This window comes from Myxine glutinosa, chromosome 12 (assembly GCF_964187855.1).
Source record: "Myxine glutinosa chromosome 12, kmMyxGlut1.1, whole genome shotgun sequence".
NCBI classification, from domain to species: Eukaryota; Metazoa; Chordata; class Myxini; order Myxiniformes; family Myxinidae; genus Myxine; species Myxine glutinosa.
In genome coordinates this window covers 24,013,241-24,040,238 of record NC_136272.1, presented here as the reverse complement: position 1 = coordinate 24,040,238, position 26,998 = coordinate 24,013,241, and the positions used below count along the sequence as shown (strand labels likewise).

Here is a 26,998-nt window from a genome sequence, read left to right as displayed (position 1 = left end):
GACCTGACCCTTTCATCAGTGTTCCAATACATCCCAAGAATGACATAATAATGTGCATTGCACCTGGGAAGATGATGACATCTTTGAACCTTTCTGGTTCCCACCACTTTATTTTCTGGGCAAGCATGTACAGCTGCATATCTACTGATATATTGGCAACAAGCCATTCCCTGCTCTGACAGTACCTTCTTCATGTAGAGAAGTGAAGTAAGAACAGTATCTGGATGAGAGGGTGGGGCATCTATGAGAATGACCTAGTAGATACACAGTCTGTGGTTTCAGTGCCGGAGAACCTAACTCTCTGGCAAGCTGGTTATTGAATCCATGCCATTCAATACTCTGGTCACTGGAAAGAGTGTTCAACCACTGGGCATCCCTCACTTCAGCAGAAGCTAGACTCTGTTCCTGGCACATACATCTGTGTATGGGATTCCGGATGAAACTAAGATCAAAGGAGGATTCACTTTCTTTGGCCCAGTATAGTGTACCAATGAAATAGACTGAGCCTGATGGACCTGTTCAACACTACGAGGCAGGCGAGGAATCACCAGATTCATGACTCCAAGTTCAGCACTTCCTTTTTCAATGATACCTGCAGGGTTCATTTGAAACTCATGAGCCATGACATGTGTTTCACGACATCCATTGGGAGTTGACACTTGGAGGTCAAAGTTATCAAACCAACCAAATATTGGTCCAACTCTTCGGGTCACACCCATTGCCTGATGAAGCAGAGTAGTGTTATCTCCCACAAATTTTGCCGCTGACTTGCGGAAACGTATGACCTCATCATATGACACAGTGAATCCATAGTCATGCAGGAGTTTAATCAACTCAGAACTGCCATATCTATGGTGCAGTTTTGCTGCAAGCCCAAGTGTAGTCTGATTTCTAGTACCTGTGATGTGGCTCTGTATAGCTTGAGCTAAACTGAGCGACTTCTGTGTTATCTTGCCATTTGAGACAAGTTCTGAAATCATATTTATGTTACATATTTATGTGAATGTATGGGAATTACCATTCAGGTTGCTTATCCGTGTGTATTATATTAAGGGTTGTTGTGATGGGAGGGTCAGGAGCCCTTCGGAACCAGTGGCCGGAAACGGAAGTGGCCGGAAACGGAAGAAGAAAAGACACGAGGAGAGAAAAGGACGGTGATTCTTCTTCCTCGCCCCGCGACGACAGAAGGTGGAATCGACCTTGCGCTGCGCGGAAAACAGAGGCGTTCCGAAACCCGTTTGGCGAGAGGAGTTACCTGGACGCGTAACTACCTGTTGACACGTGAAGTCCCCGTGAGTTCGTGCACGGAACCAAGCGGTCGCACGTTGGGCCGCGCGCGCGTTGCAAACCGCGCTGGGTTTTGCCCCGTCTACAAGGCCGCGTACGGGTCGCACGTCGAACCTCGCACGCGGTGAAAAACCGCGCTTGGTTTTGCCCCGTCTACAAGGACGCGTACGGGTCGCACGTTGAACCTCGCACGCGGTGCAAACCGCGTTTGGTTTTGCCCCGTCTACAAGGACGCGTACGGGTCGCACTTCGGGGCCTCGCGCGCGTTGGAAGCCGCGCTGGGTTTTGCCCCGTTGCTTGGCAAGGAGGTGCGCTGCAACAGCTGTCCCCGGTACGAGACGGCACGTTTGGAGCACGTGCGCCCGGGGTTCGTTCAACCGCCCGTGTGCGGAGACGAGAGACATTGTGGGAGACATTGACCACGGAGGGAGTCAGGAGTGGGGCTCACGTGAGGAATATATAAGATGGCCATCTTAGAGTTTGTGTAGATGAGTTTACATCTTTGTAATATTGATTGTGCATTGTTGATGGTTGTTGATTGCTCAGAGAATATATTATTGATTATTCCGGATCCTTGGTGTGGGGTTTCTTCTTGACCGGAATTCATCTTGATTGCGTTACGAAAGCGTATAAACCATATATCTTTCTGGCGGGGTCCCTCCCACGGTCCGGGGGTCACCAAGACCAGGTAGTTACCGGGAGGACCACGTAACAGAATTGGGGGCTCGTCCAAATTACGATTTGCGGTTTCGCAATTGGGTCTACGTCCGGGATTTAAAATTGTATAAAATAATAAAATAATAATATTTTTTATTAATTAAAATTTATTAATTAATTATTAATTGGTAAAAAAAAATTTTTTTGAGAAATTGGGGTAAAGTCTTGGGTGAAGGTTAACAGGTGTTAACGATAGGCACCATGGCGTTTGTGGCACAGAACTTTGGGGTAACACCGAGTGAGGCACAGTTCCGAGCGTTGCTAAAGTCGGACCTCTTGAAATTGGCCAAACATTTTAACTTGGAGGTCCGAACTAATTTGAGGAAGGCAGAGTTGCAGGCCACGGTGATACAATCTATGGTGGGATTAGGAAAATGGGACGAGTTAGCCTGGGAGTGGCTACCCGAAGAACCAGAAGACGTTGAGCTCCGGAAACTGGAGTTGCAGTTACGGAGCCAGGAACGGATTAAAGAAGAAGAAAGGAAAGCAGAAAAGGAAAGAGCAGAAGAAGAAAGGAAAGCAGAAAAGGAAAGAGCAGAAGAAGAAAGGAAAGCAGAAAAGGAAAGAGCAGAAGAAGAAAGGAAAGCAGAAAAGGAAAGAGCAGAAGAAGAAAGGAAAGCAGAAAAGGAAAGAGCAGAAGAAGAAAGGAAAGCAGAAGAGAGGAGGGAAGAGAAACAAGCGGAGGAAAGGAGAGTGGAACGAGAACTCCAGGAAAGGTTAAAAGAAGAAGAAAGGAAAGCAGAAGCGAGGAGAGAAGAGAAACAAGCAGAGGAAAGGAGAGTGGAACGAGAACTCCAGGAAAGGTTAGCAGAAGAAGAAAGGAAAGCAGAAGCGAGGAGAGAAGAGAAACAAGCAGAGGAAAGGAGAGTGGAACGAGAACTCCAGGAAAGGGTAGAAGGGAGAAAAGCAGAGGAGAGGAGAGCTGCAAGGGACCTCGAAGCAGAGGAGAGAAAAGCGGAAAGGGAATTAAAGGAACGTGACATGGAGCTTCAGCAAGAAATCAAATTCAAGGAGCTGGAGTTAATGAGAGAACGGGGAGAGGCACCACCCTTGCTGACGGGGTCGACACCTAACCAGAAAACCTGGGATGTGGGCAGACATGTGAGGCTGGTTCCACCGTTCAGTGAAAAAGAAGTCGCGAAATTTTTTCCACACTTTGAGAAAGTGGCTCGACAATTAAACTGGCCGGAGGAGGCCTGGACCATACTCGTGCAAAGTGTGCTGGTGGGGAAAGCTCAGGAAATTTATTCGGCGCTACCAATGGACCAATGTGCAGATTATGAGGTACTGAAGAAGCACATCCTCAAGGCCTATGAGTTGGTTCCGGAAGCTTACAGGCAAAAATTCAGGAATGCCAGGAAGAGGGAGAGTGAGACCCATGTGGAGTTTGCCAGAGTGAAAGAAAACATGTTTGATCGGTGGTGTGAGTCAAAAGGAGTCGGGAAAGACTTCGAGACATTGCGGGACTTGATCCTGGTGGAGGAATTCCAGCAGTGTGTCCACGAGGACATCAAAGTGTACCTGCAGGAAAAGAAGGTACCAAAGTTGTGGGACGCAGCCACCATGGCAGATGATTATGCCTTAACCCACCGAATAGGGGTCCACGAACCTAACTCCTCGCCTAGATCTCCGCAGGGGAGGTGGGGAACAGCAGGTGCGGAGAACGACCATACATGGCGGCGGCCTCGAGATGATTATGGGGACAACTATGATACCCCACCGGTTCTAAATCAGAGGGATGCGGGCCCAAGACAAACTTATAGTTCGGGGGGCCCGAGGCAGACCCCGAGTTTTTCCTCCGGGCCTACTTGCGCGTTTTGCAAGAAACCGGGACACTTGATGTCCAGTTGTTACCTCAGGAAAAGGGACAACCCAGAGCGGAGTCCGACTATTACAACTCCGAATGCGATGGCTAGCGTAAGAAATCGCCATCAAAAGGGTTACCAACCATTTATTTCAGAGGGGTTTGTGTCACTGGATGGAGCCTCGACTAACCGGAGACCGGTTAGGATATTGAGGGACACAGGGGCCCATCAATCTTTAATGCTTGAAGGCATTTTGCCATGGTCCGAGGAGACGGCAACGGGGGATAGTGTGCGTTTACAGGGGATCGGGTGCGGTGTTAGTGCTCCCCTTCAGGTCATCCAGTTGGAGTCCGATTTGGTGTCAGGACCGGTCACCGTCGGTTTACAAGCCACGCTTCCTGTAGAGGGTGTATCTGTGGTTATCGGGAATGATTTGGCCGGGGGTCAAGTTTATGGTAACCAGAGGGTTGGTAAAGAGCCCAGCAGGGAAAATAACGCCACACCAGCTCGGGATGGCGACAAAAGTGCCAAGTTATTTGTAGGGGGACTGAATTTCAAAACAGGGGAAGAAGTTCTGACCTCTGTCTTCAACAGATATGGGCCGCTGGGGGAAGTGCGGTTGGTAAGAGACTGGGAAACGCAACAGTCAAGAGGGTTCGGCTTTGTCACGTTTGCCAGCCCAAAAGACGCCAGAGAGGCAGAGAAGAATTGGAATGGCAAGGATTTGGAGGGTCGGACCATAACAGTAGGGAAGGCATTTCGTAGGCGTCGAGAGGTCTACAGGAGAGGACAACTGGGCGGTAGTTTTGGTGGTGGCCGCAGTCAATATTATTATGGAGGCTCCCTGAGTTATGGCCGCTCCCGAAGGAAGGATTGGCAAAATGGTGGCCGAGAAGGAGACCGCTATTCATGGGACTACAGGGACCAGTGGTCCCACCCTAATTATTAGGGAAGTTCTGAGAAGTTGAAGCACTGAAGGCGGTGGAGCCGCCGAGCCAAGATTCCTGCACGAATTAACCGTGAACGCCGTTCCTAAAGGCGTCCATGTAGTGAACTTTCATGCACGGACTAACCGTGAACTCCACGTTCCTCAAGGCGCCCATGTAGAGAACTTTCCTGCACGGACTAACCGTGAACTCCGCGTTCCTAAAGGCATCCATGTAGTGAATACTCGGCTTGGCCTCCCGGAAAAAGTGCTATCGAGTTGCTTAACTTGGGATCTTGGATCAACCCCTTAACCTTCATTCCCAAGAAACTGACGGTCAAAGTCAGAGGGTCATGAGATGGAGTTTGATTTGGCAGGGACAGTGTCGTGGTTGGTACTTAGTCCAGAGGGAGTAATCTGGAGGGGTTGGGGTGAAATTTTGGTTGCTTTATTTTTAAGTGATAACTGTGCCCGGGGGGAACTGATAATGTGGGGGGGGGGGGGGTTGAGTTATCTGGTTTGTTTCTCCAAATTGGCCGGCAAAGAAAGTTTTCGCTGGGTTCAAACTTTCTTTCTTGAAGGGGGGGAGTGTTACATATTTATGTGAATGTATGGGAATTACCATTCAGGTTGCTTATCCGTGTGTATTATATTAAGGGTTGTTGTGATGGGAGGGTCAGGAGCCCTTCGGAACCAGTGGCCGGAAATGGAAGTGGCCGGAAACGGAAGAAGAAAAGACACGAGGAGAGAAAAGGACGGTGATTCTTCTTCCTCGCCCCGCGACGACAGAAGATGGAATCGACCTTGCGCTGCGCGGAAAACAGAGGCGTTCCGAAACCCGTTTGGCGAGAGGAGTTACCTGGACGCGTAACTACCTGTTGACACGTGAAGTCCCCGTGAGTTCGTGCACGGAACCAAGCGGTCGCACGTTGGGCCGCGCGCGCGTTGCAAACCGCGCTGGGTTTTGCCCCGTCTACAAGGCCGCGTACGGGTCGCACGTCGAACCTCGCACGCGGTGAAAAACCGCGCTTGGTTTTGCCCCGTCTACAAGGACGCGTACGGGTCGCACGTTGAACCTCGCACGCGGTGCAAACCGCGTTTGGTTTTGCCCCGTCTACAAGGACGCGTACGGGTCGCACTTCGGGGCCTCGCGCGCGTTGGAAGCCGCGCTGGGTTTTGCCCCGTTGCTTGGCAAGGAGGTGCGCTGCAACAGCTGTCCCCGGTACGAGATGGCACGTTTGGAGCACGTCCGCCCGGGGTTCGTTCAACCGCCCGTGTGCGGAGACGAGAGACATTGTGGGAGACATTGACCACGGAGGGAGTCAGGAGTGGGGCTCACGTGAGGAATATATAAGATGGCCATCTTAGAGTTTGTGTAGATGAGTTTACATCTTTGTAATATTGATTGTGCATTGTTGATGGTTGTTGATTGCTCAGAGAATATATTATTGATTATTCCGGATCCTTGGTGTGGGGTTTCTTCTTGACCGGAATTCATCTTGATTGCGTTACGAAAGCGTATAAACCATATATCTTTCTGGCGGGGTCCCTCCCACGGTCCGGGGGTCACCAAGACCAGGTAGTTACCGGGAGGACCACGTAACATTTAGCAATGTTGCACTAGTTTGTTTCAGTGTATTGTTGTATGTAAGGTCTCCAAGATCAAAGACAGCATTGTTATACTCTACTGATTCTGCTTCACATCTGACCTGTCTTACCACAGCATCTACACGTTCTTCATTAACTGAATCTACCTTTACCAATTTCAAAGACTTGCCAACTAAATCTCTGAATCCTACAACAGATGCACACCCCTCCAAATGCACCACAACAATATCATCCCCTAAAGTGGTCACTAATTTTGAGAACATTTGTTTACAAGATAATTCACCACCAAAACTGCAGTACATATCATACTGTTACAGACGCGGTGGTGGATGTTAGTTTACCGAGCGGTTTGGTATGACCACGTCTGCACAAGTTACCCGATTATACTCGAACGTTGCCGAGTCGCGCTATGCTAGGTCAATGAAGGAAAAGGACACACGGCTGGATTAAAATGACACGACACCAGGGGTTCAGTTCTCAAGACCTCCGGAGGAGGTTATATTAAGGCGGAAGGTTAGATTACAACTACAAGAGGGACAGCATAGAAAGACAAGCACTTAGACACACTCTTATATTAACCCCAACAGACGACAGATAAACGGGACAAAAGGCTGACTCACACGGGGATTGATGGCAAGGAAAGGCAGGCAGTCGATGGCTCAAGGTGCACTCTTGGCTCAAGGCAGAATCGACTCGGTCCGGTCCAGAGATGCAGGGAGGTCACAGCGCTCGGAAGGCGACGTTCTTTCTCCAAGCTGGGGGCGCATCTGACGTCACGTCCGGTACGTGGCCGCGTATATCCGGCGGGGAGTGACACGCCCTCGGCTCGTTAGCTCCGCCCCAGATGGAATCGGCACGTCGCTTCTCATTGGGTGCGTGCGGGGGGGTTACCGGCTCCGCCCTTGACGAGGAGCTGACAGCCAGCCCCTTCGTGGTAACCCGTGGAGCGCATGGTCATGGCGGCTAACCGAGCCGGTCTGAGGACGCACAATCCCCCCGCGCCGCGCCCCTCTGTTGTTGTAGTTGTAGTTGTTGTTTGGGGAAGAAGATGGGAGGAGGTATGGGAAGGTCCTAAACTCACTACTGGTGCCATATAATCACATTCTGGTGCAACGAAGAGTCAGAATTAATGGAAACGAGTCCTTAACTGACATAGACTAAGAATAACTAGCAAGATGTCCGAAAGTTGTCTACGTGAGATGCGGTGGACCTGGGCACGACATTTAATGGGGGAAAAAGGGGAAGGTCGGTTCTACAGAGTGTTGTTTACAGACAATGGGACTAGGGAATGGGGGATTGGGGATAGTTGGGGAGTATTGTGGAAATAGGGGAATATTTACAAGCGGATATGGAGGCCAAATTCCATATTCGCAACATTGCACCCTTCTCTACCCTCGGGGCGTCCCAACCCGATAAATTTTTACCTATTTTAGTGTGGCACTCAGATGTAGTTCCCTCTACTATTAACTCTACCCTGAGTGCGACAGTTTTTACAGATATTCACAAATGAGTAAATATGTCCCCCTGCGACGTTGCACCCTTCTCCTCTCAGAAACACGCCCACAGGATAACCGAATTGCGGAAAGAATTCGCAAACTAAACATACAGCCGGTAGGGAGCATTATTTACAAGACTACGCTGACATTTACACTACGATCCAGGACCTGTTTTTGGAGGGACACATGCAGATGTTATGCATAGAGGGAGCACGCATGCCAGCATCGATACACCAACCCACGAGTGCTCTGTGGCCTACGGCCTTTAATAATGTGCAGAGCACCCCTTCCAAGCATCAAAAGCACCACCCCATCACACAGTCAGCACCATCTGGTGCACCAATAAAGTGTTTAATAAATCACCGGTGGTGTCGCAGCCGGCCGATGTTCTGCCGCTGGTCTTGCCTTCGTGTGGTGCACTTGGTGTTCTTGCCTCTTTCAAAAAAATAAAGAAAGGCGCCAACCGCGTCCATTTCTGTATTGTGGCCTTCAGTGGTGTCAACTATAAGTGGTTCACCTGTATGGCATAGGTGCCACGTTGACCCATAGGTCCATCCACGGGTGGTGCTTGGCCGCATAAGAACTGCGGTCCATGGTGGGTGGCCACAAACATTGCGGTCCATATGGTGTATCGATCCAGGCAGCAAACAGCGAAAGTGCAGGCCCACAACTGCGAAGCCAGCACCTCTCTCTCCTCTCTCTCTACCCCAAAACCAGATCCTCGGAGGTGGGAGACAAAAGAAGAAGACAAGTGAGTAAGGTGGTAAGGGCGCAAAAGTGCACGCAATGTAAGATGATGCACACTGGGGGCACATGGGAACCAGGTGAGACAGGTACGTTCCTACCGTACGCCCCCCCCCCCCCCACCAGGTAACCTACATGGCCCCTCCCTTACCCCTTACTGTATCCACAAAACACAACACTACCCATAAACATCTACTTTACAAATCAACAAACGTCCCTACTGTCTTCCCCGTTCCTCCCATAAACCAAATTCGTCTTCTCTCCCTCCTAACCAATCAAATTTGCCATTTTCAACTTTCATCAAAATTTGCCATTACCAATTCATCATCAGTCCCTCCTAGGGAGGGAGAGATGGAATCACCCCAATGTCTCATCCACGTCGTGATGCGTCTCACAAATCCAACAGCAGTCCTTACTTCCTGCAACAGAACAAAGAAAACACAGGTGTGGAGTCATCATCATCACCACAGGTAAGTGGCTGCGTATGGTGCGACAGGTGCATCAATCCTAACTATTTCCTAAATGACTTTAACAACTTTACACTACCCGGGGTCTTTCTCCGGCCAAACCATTGGCCCTCTTACACTATGGGTTCTAAAAACCAATTCCCATTGGCCAAACTGTGGTGCTCTTCAATTTGGGGTCTCACTCCCCCGATTCATCTCCCGGTGCCCTCGCACAATTTCTGGGCTGTGGCGTGTACCTCTCCCAGCGGGTCTACCCACCTGCACACCTCCACCACTGCAGTTGCCTCCGAGCTTACCTGCTCCTTACCCTAACCTAACTACCTGAGGATGGCCCTCTGGCGCTCTCCCCACTCGGTGCCCTCTCTGGCACTGGGCTACCCGGGTCCGTCCTCCGGATCCTCGGGCCCCATCCACAACTCTACCGGCTCCCAGAGCCCACCTGCGGCCTCACCTGGCCGACATCCTCACAGTGGTGGAGTGCCCAACCAACTACACACACTAACAGGCTACACGCCCAGCCATTTCCACAACACTAATGCACCCATTCACAACACCATTCTGCAACCGCACCACAAATGCCAATTTCCAACCACAATTTACCTATACCCTCTACCTAACACTTACACTACCCGCCCCGGGTACTCGTGAAAGGGGTCCACTCTTCCCCCATCCACACCTTCGCACCATGCACACCACTCCGTACCACTTACTCCAACTCTCTCCACACACCTGTACCTGCACACCTGTGCTCTCACACCTGGTGCCACCTGCACCCTTCTCTCCCCAAGCGCATTCGCGCTGATCCACAACACTCATTACTCACACACTGCTCCACACACCTGTCCAGTTGCACACCTGTGCAATCACACCTGTTCCAGTTGCACACCTGTGCAATCACACCTGTTCAATTCTCACACACACGGCATCATCTCAGCTAACTACTCCCCTCTGAAACTTGCGCTTCCCAGTCGTCCCTTTAAACTATTGCGCTCCCTCGTCATTATCATCCACACTAATCTACCTGCGTCCCCACTACAGGTATCAGTCACTAACTAATCTTAACGTCACCTAATGTCATCTTCTAGGGCCCTATCAATATAACCTAACCCACCCGGGCTAGTTTTCACTGCCATACACCCCATAAGCTATTGCGCATTTGCCCCCCATGGGAAGGGTGGCAGGGATGCCCCCCTTACCCACCGGGCCCATCGCTCACTACCAATTTTGCACATCAAATTTCAACAAATCAAAAATTTGGCCAATCACTGCCCATCATCTGCCAATCACTACTGCCAATCCCTTGCCAATCATCAAATTTTGTTTTTCTCTAATTTTGGGTCCAAAACACTAACCTCATCACCCAGTCTACTCACTAATACCTCTCGGTGCGCCAATCCCTGTCCAAAGCCCGGCTTCGTAAAGCCAAGCCATGAATGCGGGTTGTTCTGTGCCAGCGGCTGGATGCGTCCGGCACTCGGTGCAGGGAAGGAGGTTTACCCGGGCCGAGATCCCACGCACCATCTCGGCACGGAGCCATCACATGGCTCGATCTCGACCTGCCGGAATGCCTCAACAGAAAGTGGTCGCCATGACGACCCTTCCTATCCAGCCGCCCGCTCCGCCTATTGGAGCACGGACGCGGCCGGTCAAAGCGAGGCCCAGCACGCACCGAGGGCCCGATTCGGCTATAAGTCGTTCTAAACTCTACCCCGTCTAACGTCGATGCTTCACCTGGACGCTTACACCCCGCAGCCCGTTCCTTGCTCACACATCCAGCCGTTTCCATGCTCCTCGTACCTTTCCTTACACACCTCGGTACACCCATTCCACTCACAGCCTTGGTCACACACCTGACCACCGAACACTTTGGCACACATTCGTTGGTAGCACACCTCACCAACACACCTCTTCGCACCCCCTCCTCGGTCACCTCCTCTGTGACAATCATAGGTGTGCTCTCATTCGCACACCCAACCACGTGCCTCACCACCAACTCCAGCGTGCATTCCCACTCACGCTCTACCATTCCAGGTGTGCATCCTTCCATCCCAGGTGTACATCCTCGCTCACCTGTCACAACCAACTCACTCTCCTTGTTACTCTCACCACCACTCTTGACAACGCACTCACCCTTACTCTTGACAGCGCACTCTTTCCTCATGCACCTGTCCGTCACACACCTTTCTCGCGCGCACTCTCCCGTTACACCCTCTGTAACACTCACCACAGGTGGACACTCTTCCTTACTTCTGACAGCGCACTCTTTCCTCATGCACCTGTCCGTCACACACCTTTCTCGCGCACACTCTCCCGTCACACCCTCTGTAACACTCACCACAGGCGTGCATTCTTCCTTGCCTTTGACAGCGCATTCTTTCCCCATGCACCTGTCCGTCACACACCTTTCTCGCGCACACTCTCCCGTCACACCCTCTGTAACACTCACCACACCACGCTTCCATGTGCTCCCTCGCACACGTGCTACGACCGACTCACTCTCGCCAGCACCCTCACTCCTTGGCACGCACTTTTTCCTCACACACCCCAGAGTCGGACTTTCTTGCACACCTCCTTTTTCGCACACCAGACCTGTCGCACACTTCACCAACGGCCTCTCACGAACACCCGGGTCCATCTCGACCCCCAAGCTTCTTAAATCCCCTGGCGCATCATACGCACGACCATATTGGTCACCACTTACACCGGGTCCTCTTCCTCTTCGCTTCTCCTCCATCACCTGCGAATCCCTCATCCGGTTAATGAGCACATCATCACGATCCAAACACAGACTTTGGACCAATTCTTTTATCTCCTCTTTTATCTCTTTCTTATCCCCTCTCCGTCGCTTCTTAATTTCGCTCATCCCTTCTTCCACTTCTTCTAGTTTCTGCTTCACCTCTTTTATTCCCCGGTACGTCTCCTCCAGCTCGTCCTCCAAGGCTACCTTGACCGTTTCCATGTGCGTCCTCACCTGCCGGTCCTTCGTCTCCATTACCTCTACCACCTCGTCCAACCTCGTTGTCAGTCCCTCACGTACCATCTGACATTCCCTCTTCGTCGCCACCAAGTCATCTTTTAGTTCTCTCTGTGTCGCTTTTAAACCTCCTAATACCGCAGTGTTCCTTTGAACCTGCTCCACTAACTCCGTCTGTCCCACCGTCAGCTGCTCCACCTCCTGCGTCAGGTCCTCTATGCCCCCTTGCAATTTTATAGTCCCCTTTCTCACCTCCTTCTCCATGTGCTCCTTACAGTGCCTCACCTCCTCGCGCACTCCTCCGACCTCCTCACTCACTCCTCTTCTGATCTGCTCTCCCATCACTTGCATCTCCTGCCCAGATGCCACCCTCATCTGCTCCATTTCCTCCCTGTGAGCATCCAGTTTGGTTTCTACCCCCATTCTGACCCCCTCTATCTGCTGCCCCATTTGGTTAACTTCCCTTTCCGCTTGGTCCCTCATGTCCCTCAATTTGCCTTCCATCCTGTTTTCTAACCCCTCTAACCCCTTTTTCACTCCCTCTATCTGATTCTCCTGGGCAGCCATTCTATTTTCTACCCCCATTAACCCATTTCTCACTTCTTTTATCCCGTTGTCTAACCCCTCAAAATTATTGTCTAACTTCCCAAATTTCTTGTCTAACTCCTCAAAATTATTGTCTAACTTCCCAAATTTCTTGTCTAATCCCTTAAAATTATTGTCTAACCCCTCACTGGTACCCCTCGCTTCGTCCCTCATTACCCCCATTTGGTTTCCCGTTACCCCCAATTGCTCACTCCGAGCCCTCGCTTCGTCCCTCATTACCCCCATTTGGTTTCCCATCCTGTTTTCCATCCCTTTGAAATTATCGTCTGTTTTTACCATAAAGGCCATCATCTGTTTCATAAACAGGTTCCAATTCATTGGCATCTCGGGTTCGGCTACCGCGACCACGGCCGCGGCTAAATTTGGTGCCGCTACACCCACGTGCACGACAACGCTATTTTGCGACCCTGCCGCCCTCACTGCTTCGCTCTCCTCCTGTCCCTCATGTCCCTCAATTTGGTCCTGGACCGACCCTGCCTCACTCTCCCCTACCGGACCCCAGCCGACTTGGTCTGCCATAGCGCGACTTTCAAAATTCGGGTTTTTATTTCCGTATAACAAAATCAAATTTCACCGTTATAATTTCGCGCGGGAAACGCGCTCCGAATCGATTCTACTACAAATTTGGGCCTAATAAATTTAGTCCCGGGTTCGAATTCCACTCCTCGACACCAATTGTTACAGACGCGGTGGTGGATGTTAGTTTACCGAGCGGTTTGGTATGACCACGTCTGCACAAGTTACCCGATTATACTCGAACGTTGCCGAGTCGCGCTATGCTAGGTCAATGAAGGAAAAGGACACACGGCTGGATTAAAATGACACGACACCAGGGGTTCAGTTCTCAAGACCTCCGGAGGAGGTTATATTAAGGCGGAAGGTTAGATTACAACTACAAGAGGGACAGCATAGAAAGACAAGCACTTAGACACACTCTTATATTAACCCCAACAGACGACAGATAAACGGGACAAAAGGCTGACTCACACGGGGATTGATGGCAAGGAAAGGCAGGCAGTCGATGGCTCAAGGTGCACTCTTGGCTCAAGGCAGAATCGACTCGGTCCGGTCCAGAGATGCAGGGAGGTCACAGCGCTCGGAAGGCGACGTTCTTTCTCCAAGCTGGGGGCGCATCTGACGTCACGTCCGGTACGTGGCCGCGTATATCCGGCGGGGAGTGACACACCCTCGGCTCGTTAGCTCCGCCCCAGATGGAATCGGCACGTCGCTTCTCATTGGGTGCGTGCGGGGGGGTTACCGGCTCCGCCCTTGACGAGGAGCTGACAGCCAGCCCTTTCGTGGTAACCCGTGGAGCGCATGGTCATGGCGGCTAACCGAGCCGGTCTGAGGACGCACACTCCCCCCGCGCCGCGCCCCTCTGTTGTTGTAGTTGTAGTTGTTGTTTGGGGAAGAAGATGGGAGGAGGTATGGGAAGGTCCTAAACTCACTACTGGTGCCATATAATCACATTCTGGTGCAACGAAGAGTCAGAATTAATGGAAACGAGTCCTTAACTGACATAGACTAAGAATAACTAGCAAGATGTCCGAAAGTTGTCTACGTGAGATGCGGTGGACCTGGGCACGACATTTAATGGGGGGAAAAGGGGAAGGTCGGTTCTATAGAGTGTTGTTTACAGACAATGGGACTAGGGAATGGGGGATTGGGGATAGTTGGGGAGTATTGGGGAAATAGGGGAATATTTACAAGCGGATATGGAGGCCAAATTCCATATTCGCAACAATACAGTTCAATGGATGTCCATGTACACAACTTTTGATTGTCATATAAGTGATTAATTACCATCTCCAGGGCATCATCATCATTTACTCTACACTGGCGTAGCAAGTTAGTGTGTTTGGGCATTATCATGAGCAAATCATAGCATTTCTTGTGGTATTGTGCATCTGCAGCTGGCAAATCTGTAAGGGCACCCTTGATGCGGATTTCAACCTGTCTACCCCATTCATCATTTCTCTGTTCACATGCATCTAGAAGTACATCTTTGAATGCTTGATATCCAGGGCGATCTTTGGTCTCACACTGGATAACTCGGTTCCATCGTTCTGGGTGTCTAGGGTCTATACTATAGCTACACACTCCTCTACACATATTAAACAATGCTTTTGGAACTGAAATGTGGGAAGTTGTGACCTTCTGACTCTGGTACGAGGTTCTTCATTCACTGAAGAGGGGAAACCATCTCTTCTTTTCTTGGCCAAATACTTTGCGATGTTTTGCTTTGAGGTGTATGAACAATAACAGTTTTTATGACACTCTATGGTTGCACTATCTCCTGTTTCAAGTAACATCTCCAACTTCTGATGGATATCATCCCCCCTATCTTTACTGCTTTGGATTATTTTCTTGATTGCTGCAACCTTGAAGACTTGTAAGGATCCCTTCTCACAGCAGGATGGGAATATGCACCTTGAGCTGGCCATCTGTGAAAAAACAATACCATGCAAGACACCATCACCGCAAACTACAGCAAGATAGGTGCAGTTAACAAAGCAAGTGACTACTCTATCACACTAAAAACCTAAAACTATAAAGCAAGCAATAAGGTGCAAAACAAAATATCAAATCAACATGCTATAATATATGTTTCATGACAATCATATCAAAATAATGATGAATCAGTGTTTATATTCATACAATTAAATTGATTAGGAATTGTTTGAGATGCTTGAACATAAATCTTAAATACTATGTGCTTTACCTCTACTGTGCTACAATGCCTATCATGATTGAGATTTTCTCCGGTCAGAACTTGATTCTAACGGGTACTCGTACACTTGTGGCCTGTCAAAAGAAAACCCTACATTGATATAAAACAAGATTTACAACAAAGTGCATAATTTTGATCATTTCAAATGTACATGCAGGTATTTATCATCATCCCAATGTCTGTTCGTTGAAATCAATGATCTGAAATTGAACCATTAAGATCCACAATTTTACATCAAAAAATGGATCAATTCGCATGATATGTCAAAATACATAATGTTTTTTTCATCTGATGACATTTAAAATATATTTAACATAATCCTTGACCCTGAAAACATAGGTCTAGACATCATTTTCATGAAATTATCATGAATAGTTTTGGAGATATTGAAGCAAGTATCATTTCCAGTAATGGCCGCCTTAATTTGCATATAAAAAAAATTCCCCGAGGTTGTCCGGAGGACAACCAAGCTGAAATACTTTATTAACCCCATGGGATGACAAATCCATCAAAAAACCTTATACTATAAAACATTTCTAGGTACCCCTCTCTGGCAACTCGACTATTAGGCCATCTCTTGCGTGCGCACTTACGTGCGTGTCTGCATTTTAAAAATTCATTCTCTCGGCAACCGTTGGTCAGACGTTGCATGTTTATAAATTGGGCACGCGAGAGAAATGTTTTTGACTCCGCTTTGGTTCAGGAAGTACTTGGGTAAAAAGACGGCACTTTAACCATGTAAACTTGTCAAATGCCCCCACCCAAATATGTTGGGTCACCACAGGTAATGTAACCACAGGTAATGTGGTGACCCATGACAAGGTTCCCAGGATAATGTTTAAATCCCACGACAATGTTTCAGATCATTATATTCGGTCAAATCAGTGGAAGCACAACCGTGGAGGGATTGACAAGTGTTGGAAAAAGGGCGAATGAATAGTCATGGGGTACAATCTGCAACCAGAATGTAACTTGCAGCTTCTCTCCACAGTCGACCAATTTCTCTCAAAGCGCTTTGCATGTGGTAGCAAAATATCAAAGCCTTTGACAAAGGAGATTTAATAAAAGAAAAGGCAATAAACGTAACAGAGATTTGATGAAGCTGTGGGTTAATTTAAAAGGGCAAAGAATCCTTGAGCTGGAGGAGTAGATCTTTAAGAATGCACGTTCGTCAAGTCTTCATCCTCATGCGGAACCACCACGGCATTCCCAATCAGACCGCGACATTCTTGTAGGGGTGGGTGTGAAGCTTAGGTTGCAAATGGAGGCTGGACTTATGTTTGCCTTTACAAGGTCGTCACCAAAAAGTGAAAAATAAATAAACAAGAAGACGTCATGCGGAGCACGATACTTGCAAAGTCTGCCCCCACCCCCAAGGAAAAAAATTCCATTGATACAGCAAATTGTCCATTTCATCAAGATTAAAATTGACAATCTTGATCAAAGCTCGGGTCAACAGGAAGAAAAGTGACGATTTTTCAGATGAAAAATGATTTTGTAAGGTTGACCATGAGTTGACCTTTGACCTCAAAAATATTTAGTTTCCCTATTTAGTGACTCAATGTGCAAATGCTGTTCAATTTTCAAGTCAATCGGATGAAAATTGAGCATTTTAAAAACTTGGCTTATGTTGACCTCAAAAATAGTTGGTGGTTGAATTCAGTGACCATATATGTAAAGTGACCAATTGGTGGATCTCGCGAGATCTTGGAGACGGTGGGAGGGATTTTCGAAGCTCCACACGGTCTCCACGTTTTTCGAAGTTGTCTGTTCACAATTGTATTTTGTCAAAACTGTATTTATCTTTCGGTGTGTGAAGTTATTGTGTGCAACTTTGGTTGTTTCTCGGTGTTTATCTTTCATAAATTGATCGTCTGTTTGCCGTGTCGCGAGCAAGGCCTTTGCCGCGTCGCGAACGATTTGAAATCGAAGTTAAGTGATTGTTCCCATTTGTATTTTCGTTAAAACTGTATTGATTTATGGTGTTGTACGTATATTGTGTCCCGACGAAGATTTTTCGGTGCAAATCTTTCATACCTGTATTGAAAATCGTGTTAATTCGTGTCGTGTCTTGAGGCCTTGCACAGTGTGCACTGTACAACCTTGAGGCTTTGTTTTTTCTCTCAGCGGTCCGTCGTTTGTGATCCAATAACTTTCGTTCTCTGTATTCCCAGTCTTTTCACCCATAGCCTACTTCCTTGTGTAAATCTCAACTAAAAAAAAAACAAAAAAAAAAACATTTCCTTCTCTGTTCTCATTCGTTTATTCATTCTTATTCGTTCGTTCGTTCTTCGACCACGTGTTTCTCCCCCATTTCCCCAGATAGTTTTCACTCATTAACCTTCAATGTTTACACTTTCCCCTCAAGTTATGTATTCCGTCATATTTTATAACACCTTTTTCTTCTTCTTCTTTAAAAGGCTGCTTTCGACTTGCTCACCAAATCAATTCATCCCAAAAAAAAAATCCATCTCCTATAGTGCCTTTTTTCTACATTCCCTAAACTCTCCTGCACTCCATCCTCCATCCAGCGTCCTTAAACGTATTTTTAACTCGAAGGTCACAAGAAACTCATTTTGCAATAAATGTTCGTTTCCCATAAATCGTACACTTTCAAAAATCCAATCTCACCCCTCCCCTCCAAATCTTCCCCATAACCCCTCCCCTCCAAATTTTCCCAATCACCCCTCCCCTCCAAATCTTCCCCATCACCCATCCCTTTCAAATCTCCCCCCTTGCCCCCTCCCTCCTAAACTACCCCCTCACCCCTCCCCGCCAAGACGCCCCCTCGCCCCTCCCCTCCTAGACTCCTGCCTCACCCCTCCCCTCCAAATCTCCCCCATATCCCATCCCTTTCAAATCCCTCCCCTTGTCCCTTCCCTCCCAAACTCCCCCCTCACCCCTCCCCTTCAAATCTCCCCACCCTCATTGCTTCTCAATTTCCCCCCTCTCACTCCCCCTCCTCAAAGCGTCCTCCCCGCTTCTTCCCCCTTCAAACTCTCACCTCCATCTCCCCCAACCTTCTGCCTCGCTCTTCCCCCTCCTCAAATAACACCTCATTGTGGCTCACCCAATCACCATCAAACCTTTTGTCCGCCCCATCCTTCCCTTTCTCCGAGCTATTCTGAAATCTCTGACACACCTTCAACAGCTCTCCCTACCTCTTCCACATCTTACCCTACCCCTCCTCCCCCCTGTTCTGTATCTGATGCTCCCTCTTCCTCTTCATTAACGGTATGGACCTCAAACATCCGGGGCCTTCGTTCAAACTTAACTGATCTCTCCATACAGGTTGCTTCTGTCAAACCAGACGTGATCTGCTTAACAGAAACTTTCCTCCTTTATGATGTCTCTGATTCCATAGTATCTCTCCCGGGCTACTCCCTCCTCCGGTATGATAGACCTGAGCCTCGTCCTGGAGGCGGGGTTGCTATCTTTATCAAAAACTCTCTTCCTCACTCGCCCTGCACTGCACTCTCTCCACCTCACCCCCAGGAATACCTCTGGCTACGGCTTCCCCTTCGCTCCCACCTCTTGTTCATATGTGTGTTGTACCGTCCACCAAACAGTGATGACTCCATCTACATCTCGCTGTCTGATGATATGGACCAACTTCTATCTACTCATCCCAACTCTCTCTTCCTCATATGTGGTGATTTCAACTGTCATCATGCCAGTTGGCTGGGTGTGGGTACCTCTCTCACCAGCCATGGCTCCTCAGCAAAGGACTTCTGCGACTCACTGGGACTGACACAATCTGTCAATTTCCCGACCCGGATCTCAGTCAACGGAACATCTTCTCTTCTGGACTTGGTTATGACTAACTTCCCTGAAAATGTCTGCTGCTCTTCTTCTGCTCCGATCGGATCATCTGATCATGTCCTTGTTAAAGTGGACATCTCTCTGACCATCCTCAGGGAGCCTGCTCAGCGTCGACGAGTCTGGCATTTCACTCAGGCCAACTGGCACGGTCTTCAAGCAGCCATCAATCATCTGGACTGGTCTCCCATCTCTACCACCTCTGACATCAACTCATCCTGGGAATTCTTCCAAAGTAAATTGCTCTCTCTCATGCACAGATTTATCCCATCTCGTCTTCAGTTGTCGTACCCTTCCTCCCGTCCATGGTACACGGAATCTTGTGGTGAGGCTGTTGCCCAGAAACAACTTGCCTTTGTCTCCTGGAAAGCAAATCCAACGGAAGGAAATCTCATTTCCTTTCACAAAGCCCGAAACAAGTGTGTGTCCACCCTCAGGAGAGCCAGGAAGCAATATCTCTCCGTTCTCAAGACCGAACTCTCTTATCTGTCTCCCTCTTCCAAATCCTGGTGGCGTCTGGTCAAATCCGTTTCTGGTGTTTGTTCCCCCTCCATCCCCTCCCTTACCTCAAACGGCTACACAGCTGACTCCGCACGTGAAAAAGCTGAATGCCTCAACTCTGTGTTTGCCTCTAAATCTTGTGTCCCAAACCCATCCCTCTCTGTACCCACCATACCCAGTTGTACCCTGCTGCTCCTGGACTCCGTGTCCTTTCCTCCTGACAAGGTGGAAAAGTTTCTGTCAACCCTCGACTCTGATTCTGCAACTGGACCCGACGGCATCAGCCCACGGGTCCTAAAATCCTGCTCTGCTGCTCTATCTCACCCTCTCTCTGTTCTCTTCACCCTCTCTTTTGCTCAAGGTCAACTGCCATCTGCTTGGAAATCAGCCAACATCACCGCTTTGCACAAAAAAGGTGCAAAAACAGATCCTAGCAACTACAGACCAATCAGCCTTCTCCCAATTATCAGCAAAGTCATGGAATCCATCATTGCTTCGGATATGAAATCTTTCCTCTTCTCCAATGGCTTGATCTCTGATCATCAATTTGGTTTCAGACCAGGTCACTCTACTCTGGACATGCTGCTTCTGCTGTCTCAACAATGGATGGAGGTCCTCAATGCCAAACAGGAAATTAGAGCTGTCTCCCTCGACATATCACGTGCCTTCGACACGGTCTGGCACCCCGCTCTGCTCACCAAACTCTCCTCCTTTGGTATCCATGGAAATCTCCATGCATGGCTGGCGGACTTCCTCTCTAGTCGTCGTCAACGTGTGGCCCTGAATGGGTTTCTCTCATCTCCTCTTCCTGTTCAGGCTGGAGTTCCCCAAGGCAGTGTTCTGGGCCCCGTGCTTTTTCTGGTCTTCATCAATGATCTCTCTGACTCTCTCGAAAATCCTCTCTATCTCTTTGCTGATGACTCCACTCTCTGCCGCTCCATTCCTCTTCCCTCAGATCGGCAGTCTGCTGCCTCCTCACTCTCTGAAGACCTGGACAAAATCACAGACTGGTCAAACAAGTGGAACATGTCTTTCAATCCTGACAAATCTCACACTCTTACTATGTCTCTCCGAAAAGATCGACTGGACAACCCTCCCATCTACTTTCTCAACAATCCTCTCCAAGAAGTTCTGTCGCTCAAGATTTTGGGTCTCACTATCTGCCATGATCTTTCTTGGGAAAACCACATTTCCAAGCTGGCCTCCAAAGCCAGTCGCCGACTGGGCATCCTCCGTCGTGCGAAGTCCTTCCTCGGCACACCTGAGCTCCTCACCACATACAAGGCTTTCATCCGCAGCTCAATGGAATACTGTTCTCCCCTATGGGCCGGTGCTCCTGCCTCACACCTAGCTCGGCTTCACGCTGTTGAAACCAAAGCTTTCAGAATTATTGGAATCTCCCGCGATGAAGCTATCTCTGAGGGCCTTTCACTCACTCACCGCAGGCAGGTAGGTGGTCTTTCTGTCTTCTACCGACTCCTCTCCGGCCTTGCACCCCCAGCTCTCTCTGTGCTCTGTCCCCCAAATATTCCTACAGGTCGCACAAGATCTGCCAGCAACCCTCTGATGGTTAAACTGCCGAAATCTCGGCTCTCTGCTCACCTTCACTCTTTCATTCCTCTTTTCTCCCGCCTCTGGAACAAACTCCCTCACTCCCTTCAATCCCACTCCTCCCTCCAGGTCTTTAAAACAGCTGTTCACCACCATCTCTTATCTTCCCCCATCCAAAACCTTGATCTTTTCTACCCCCGCTAATTCACCCCAGATCCACCTTGTTTGAAATTCCAACTTCTTTCCTGGAAGTCCTGGCAGTGTCCATATGTTTTATACCTCTCCCACCACCCCCTTCCCATGCCCCCCCCCCAAAGCCCTCGCCCTCTCTCAGATCTCTCGATGTCTCTCGGTCCCTGCGCCTGCTCTCAAATGTTGTGTTTGTGTCCTTCCCCCTCTCTCCCCATCTTGTCTACCGCTCCCGATGTTATATGTTTTATGTGTCGGTTTGTCTTTCTGTGTGATTAATGTTCGCTCTTTCACGAGCCTCGATCTTGTATACAAAAAAAAAAAAAAAAAAAATCCTCTTAGAATTTCAAGTGAATCAAATGACAATTGGTGATTTTAGAAATTCGGCCATGTTGACCTTTTGGCCTATGTCAACCTAAAACATAATTTGTGGTTGAATTCAGTGACCACATCTGCAAGTCCTCTTCAAATTTCAAGTCAATTGGATGAAAATTGAGGATTTTAGAAATTTGGCCTATGTTGACCATTTGGCCTATGTTGACCTCAAGAATACTTGGTGGTTGAATTCAGTGACCAGATATGGAAGTCCTCTTCAAATTTCAAGTCAATCGGATGAAAATTGAGGATTTTAGAAATTTGGCAAAGTTGGTGACCTTTGGCCTATGTTGACCTTTTGACCCCAAAAACAATAGGCTTCTCAATTGGGACGACCTATACAACTTGTTGAAGTTTCGTGACGATCGGTTTAGAATTGTGACCTGTTGGCCGGTGACAAACAAAAGACAGACAGAACCACAAACGCAACCGACCAATATGCTTGAAAAATCTTCGATTTTGCAAGGAACAAATCCCCTTTTGTGTGCACGGAGCCAGTGAAGTTTGTGTGACGCGATCAAATTTTGCAAGCTTGAGATAAGAGTAACAGCAGTTCCGTTACGGAAGATAGCAGATCAACAAGTTCAGCAGATGTGGGTGTGAGTGGCTCGATAATGGCATTCTATAAAGTAGTACAAAGTGGATGCTGATGAAGAAAAGTTAATGTCTTGGCTGTGTGAGAGGAGCAAATGAACTGACAGTGAGGTAGTTGGGCACGATAAGTGAAGGAGTGATCAAACATTGAAAGAGGGAAGGAAACAGTAATCTGCAAGATGAGGCAGATTTGAGGGAGGTAGAAACATTGTAATGACACGAGATGCCGGTGCACCGATTGCTTGAAGCCCTGGAGGGAAGTGGGCGATCAAACCATGTCCGAAGGCGATTCCACAAACGGGAGAAACGAGGAACAAAAGCGACGAGGTGTACGGCCGGCCTGGATTTTGGGGGTTTAACCAGGAAGGGGTTAATGGAAAAATACTTCACGAGATTAAAGTGACCAAGAACAAGTCAAAGGACGTCTGCAGTTTTTTTTAATGAATTTGGTCAAACTTTTGTCCCCAACCATTGGCAATTTGAATGCCTAAGCAACAGTGGCCTCTAATTTGAAACCTATCTCCATGACTACAAACTGCATGCTGTGTAACAGTCTTTTATCAATCCTTTACACACACCTGCCAGATATCGAACATGCACAGAATCTCAGACCAAATGATTTGTTCGTAATCATTGCATTTTGTCTCAACCCAACACCGTACAGAAAATACTCCCTGAAATCTGCAGCAATTACAAGAAGAAAACCCGAATGGATGTCATCGTCACCATTGATCACAGCAATTACCTTTCTGCAGAAATGTACCTGTGCAGGCCACCTGTCCGTCAAGGACGTCACGTTAAACGATCAAAACGTCACGCAAATTAAGATAAGCTTTAATCTTGTTGACCCATAGACGGTGATGGTGAAGCATGGAAGAGTAAAAATTGTCCGACATCGTTTTTCATAATCAGGGAAGATAACTCGTTCTGTCAGCACCAATTTCCCCTCCTCGAAAGTCATCGGTCTCAGACACCAGCGGATTGTTGTGATTAATTGTTTAATTAAGCTTGGTGTTGGCTTGAGATCTTCGGGTCTTGAAAGGGAGCCCTCGTCATGCCTTTGAATTAACACCAGGTGGGTTGGCAGCCTGCCATCCTTCCGAGGTCAGCAAAATGGGTGCCAGATGACCGGTCATGGAGAGGCATTGCATCAGCGGCAGCCTTGCCCCCAGGAAATGATGCAACCAGTGGTCATAGGCTCCACACGAACCACCACCATTATTTAATTGATTTCCATGAATGCAGCACGTGACTGCTGCTTTGTCATTTCATTGGTCTGTGACTTGCTGATCCAATGCACCCTGTGGCATTTTGAATGTTGCCAAGGTACTGAAAGGCCTTTATCGTCCAATACGAAGCGAAAATGCGGGGTTAAGCAATTGGTTCACTTTGTCTGTCTACAGGTGTCAGTCTGTAATCGAAATAATCGAGGAACAACTTAATTTTGATTGAATTTTATATTTTGACACGATAGAATATGAATCGGAACAGGAACCTGCAGTTTAGCAGTACTTTGACTCAAATTTGGCAAATTGTTCCATATTCTGATCCAAACACTCATGAGCACAGAGGATTATGAAGGTAATTTTTTAGTCTGTCTGTCTGCCATTCTGACAGGAACGTTCTGAGGTTCTGAGGAACGACAGACGCACTCTTTATTGTGAGGCAGTTGCAGGAGAAGTACATGGAGAAGAGGAAGAAGTTGTTTCTTGGGTTTGTTGATCTGGAGAAAGCATTCGATAGGGTTCCACGTGAAGTATTGACATGGGCATTGAGGAAGTTAGGAGTGGAGGAATGGTTGATCAGAGTGGTGATAGCAATGTACAAAAGAGCGTGCACAGCTGTAACGACGAAGGACGGGAACAGTGGTGAGTTTGAGGTGAAGGTGGGAGTGCATCAGGGGTCGGTACTAAGTCCACTACTATTTGTAGCTGTGATGGAGGTGCTGGCTCAGAACGCAAACGAGGGTTTACCGTGGGAGTTGTTGTATGCAGATGATCTGGTGTTGATTGCGGAAAGTATGGATGGACTGAAGGAGAAGATGAACAAGTGGAAGGAATGTATGGAGAGAAAAGGTCTGAAGGTGAATATAGGAAAGACGAAGGTGATGGCAAGTGGTAAAGCATGTGGTGAGGTGGAAAGAACTGGGAAGTGGCCCTGTGCTGTGTGCAGGAAGGGTGTCGGAATGAACTCCATTCAATGTACAATGTGCGCTGAGTGGGTTCATCAAAAATGTAGCGGTCTGAGAAGGTCATTAACCAGTGTGGCAGCTACATTCAAATGTAAGGTGTGCACAGAGGGAGCTGCAGATGGCGGAAATGTTGAGTTGGACCTTGGAGACGGCATGAAGCTGGAAGGTGTGAAAACATTTTTCTACCTCGGAGACATGCTGAATGGAGAAGGTGGATCAGACTCGGCAACGGTTGCTAGAGTGAGATGTGCATGGAAGAAGTTTCGGGAACTGAGTGGCGTGCTGATGATGAGGGGAGTGTCGTTGAAGCTGAAGGGAAAGGTGTATGCTGCATGTGTGAGAAGTGTTATGATTTATGGGAGCGAGACATGGGTAATGAACGTAGAGCAGCAACGAAGGCTGGAAAGGGTGGAAATGCGAATGGTTCGGTGGATGTGCGGAGTATCGTTGAGAGAGAGGAAGACAAATGATGAATTGCCAAAAATGATGGGAATAGAGCCTGTGATTGATGCTGTGAAGAGGAACAGGTTGAGATGGTTTGGTCATGTGTTGAAGAAGGATGAAAGTGACTGGTTGAGAAGAGTGATGGAAATGAATGTAGAAGGAAGTAGAGGACGGGGAAGACCGAGAAAGACTTGGCTGAAGATGGTGGAAGAAGAAATGCGGGCAAGGGGGTTAACAAGGAGAGATGCAGAAAATAGGGCAAAATGGAGAAGATTGTCATGGGGACCACAAGGCTAACCCCCGCTCAAGCAGGGAAAATGGCCTTAAAATGCATGTTGTTGCTGTGTTGTGTCTGGCATTCAATCGAAATTGAAAATAATTTCAAACAGCCAGATTACTATTTTTAGGGACATCACAAAGGATAAACAATTGGAACAAATAACTAATTGAACATGTTAAATAAGGTGGTGTAAAAGATGGTGAATCAATGGCGGTAAACTTACGAAAAAAACAATCCCCTAAATTTTACCTCATCTCGACCAATCAAATTTGGCACTTGCTCTCCATGTTGAGGAATATCGTGATTCAGACAAAATTGCGGCTCGTAGGAAAAATATATCGTGCTCAGAAACGCAAAGTCAGAGTTCAAAGGATCCTTCTCATGCCCTTTTTCTCAAAACTGCATGGGCTAAGGTGTTCGATGAACACTCCAGTTGTTTGTGTGCTCCTGTGTACGATTATATATATTTCTATTGCTTCGAGAAGAATTACGACATATCATTTTGTGTGCTCCTTCCGTGTCCATAGTGGTTTATTTTAAAGGGTTCCTGCTGTCATACCATTGTAACTGCTATATTAAAGCTCCAAGTCCTGCTTTTTCTTCTTCCCTCCAAAGGCTGATTATACAACAGGCATTTTTATGATTAAACAGCCAATTTTTGTTCCAAGCAAATAGATTTATTAGCTTTACAAATATCTTTTTTAAAATTCCATGACAGCAGGAACCCTTGAGAATAAAGTGTGACACATGGATGGATGCTGCTCCTTTAAAACCACCTTTAGAGGCCATTTTTCCCCGCAAGCGGGGGTTGGCCTTTTTCGGGAACCGTGGTTGTTGTTGTTTTTTGGTCCCCTTTTTGAAGCAATGTTTTACGGCCGGATGCCCTTCCTGACGCCAACCCCTTTTTGCCGCCTTTAACGACAAACAGAGAATTACCAGTGAACTGGTACTCAATTAGCCGACCTCGGAAGGATGACAGGCTGAGTCAACCCCCCTGGCGTTAATTCAGCGATCGACCGGGATTCGAACCCAGGATCCTAGGATCCTAAGCCGGCACCCTAGCCGCTAGCCCAACACCAGGGATGTCATTACTCCTTTCAGGGATCCTTTCAAGATATTAATTACTCATGTCATTACTGTATAGTAAGAGCCATCATTTTCAGCTCTACAAGTACTGCGGTAACTAAATGGATGGCGATAAGACCTATCTCCTTCAAAACCTTGATCTTTTCTACCCCCGCTAATTTCACCCCAAATCCACTTTTTTGAAATACCAACTTCTTCCTGGAAATCCTTGGTGTCCTTGTGTTTATACTTCTCCCAACCCCCCTCCCCCCTTCCCACGCCGCATCCCCCCAAGCCCTCTCCCTCCCACACATTCCCAATGTCCCTGCTCTCAAATGTTGTGTTTATGTGCTTCCCCTTCTCTCCCCATCTTGTCTACCACTCCCCTTTTTATATACTTTGTTTGTTTGCCTGTTTGATTTGTTTGTGTGAAAAATGTTAGCTCTTTCACGAGCCTCGATCCTGTATCCCAAAAAAATATATATCTCGTACATTTTTGACCAATTTTTCTTTCGTTCTGCTGGAGTCAAACTTTCAACTCCAGATGGGAAGATTTTCATCTCCAACACGCTCGAAAGCCGGCTCGACATGATGGCTCGGCAGGTATGTGGCACCTGTGTTAGCGGTGA

General features: G+C 48.1%; 1 long non-coding RNA gene across 1 annotated transcript in view; it reads left to right on the top strand.

Annotated features, from left to right (window-relative positions):
• Window positions 1–26,998, top strand: part of LOC144888506 (uncharacterized) — a 32,921-nt gene that overhangs the window by 5,435 nt on the left and 488 nt on the right. The gene's annotated exons all lie outside the window — the stretch shown is intronic.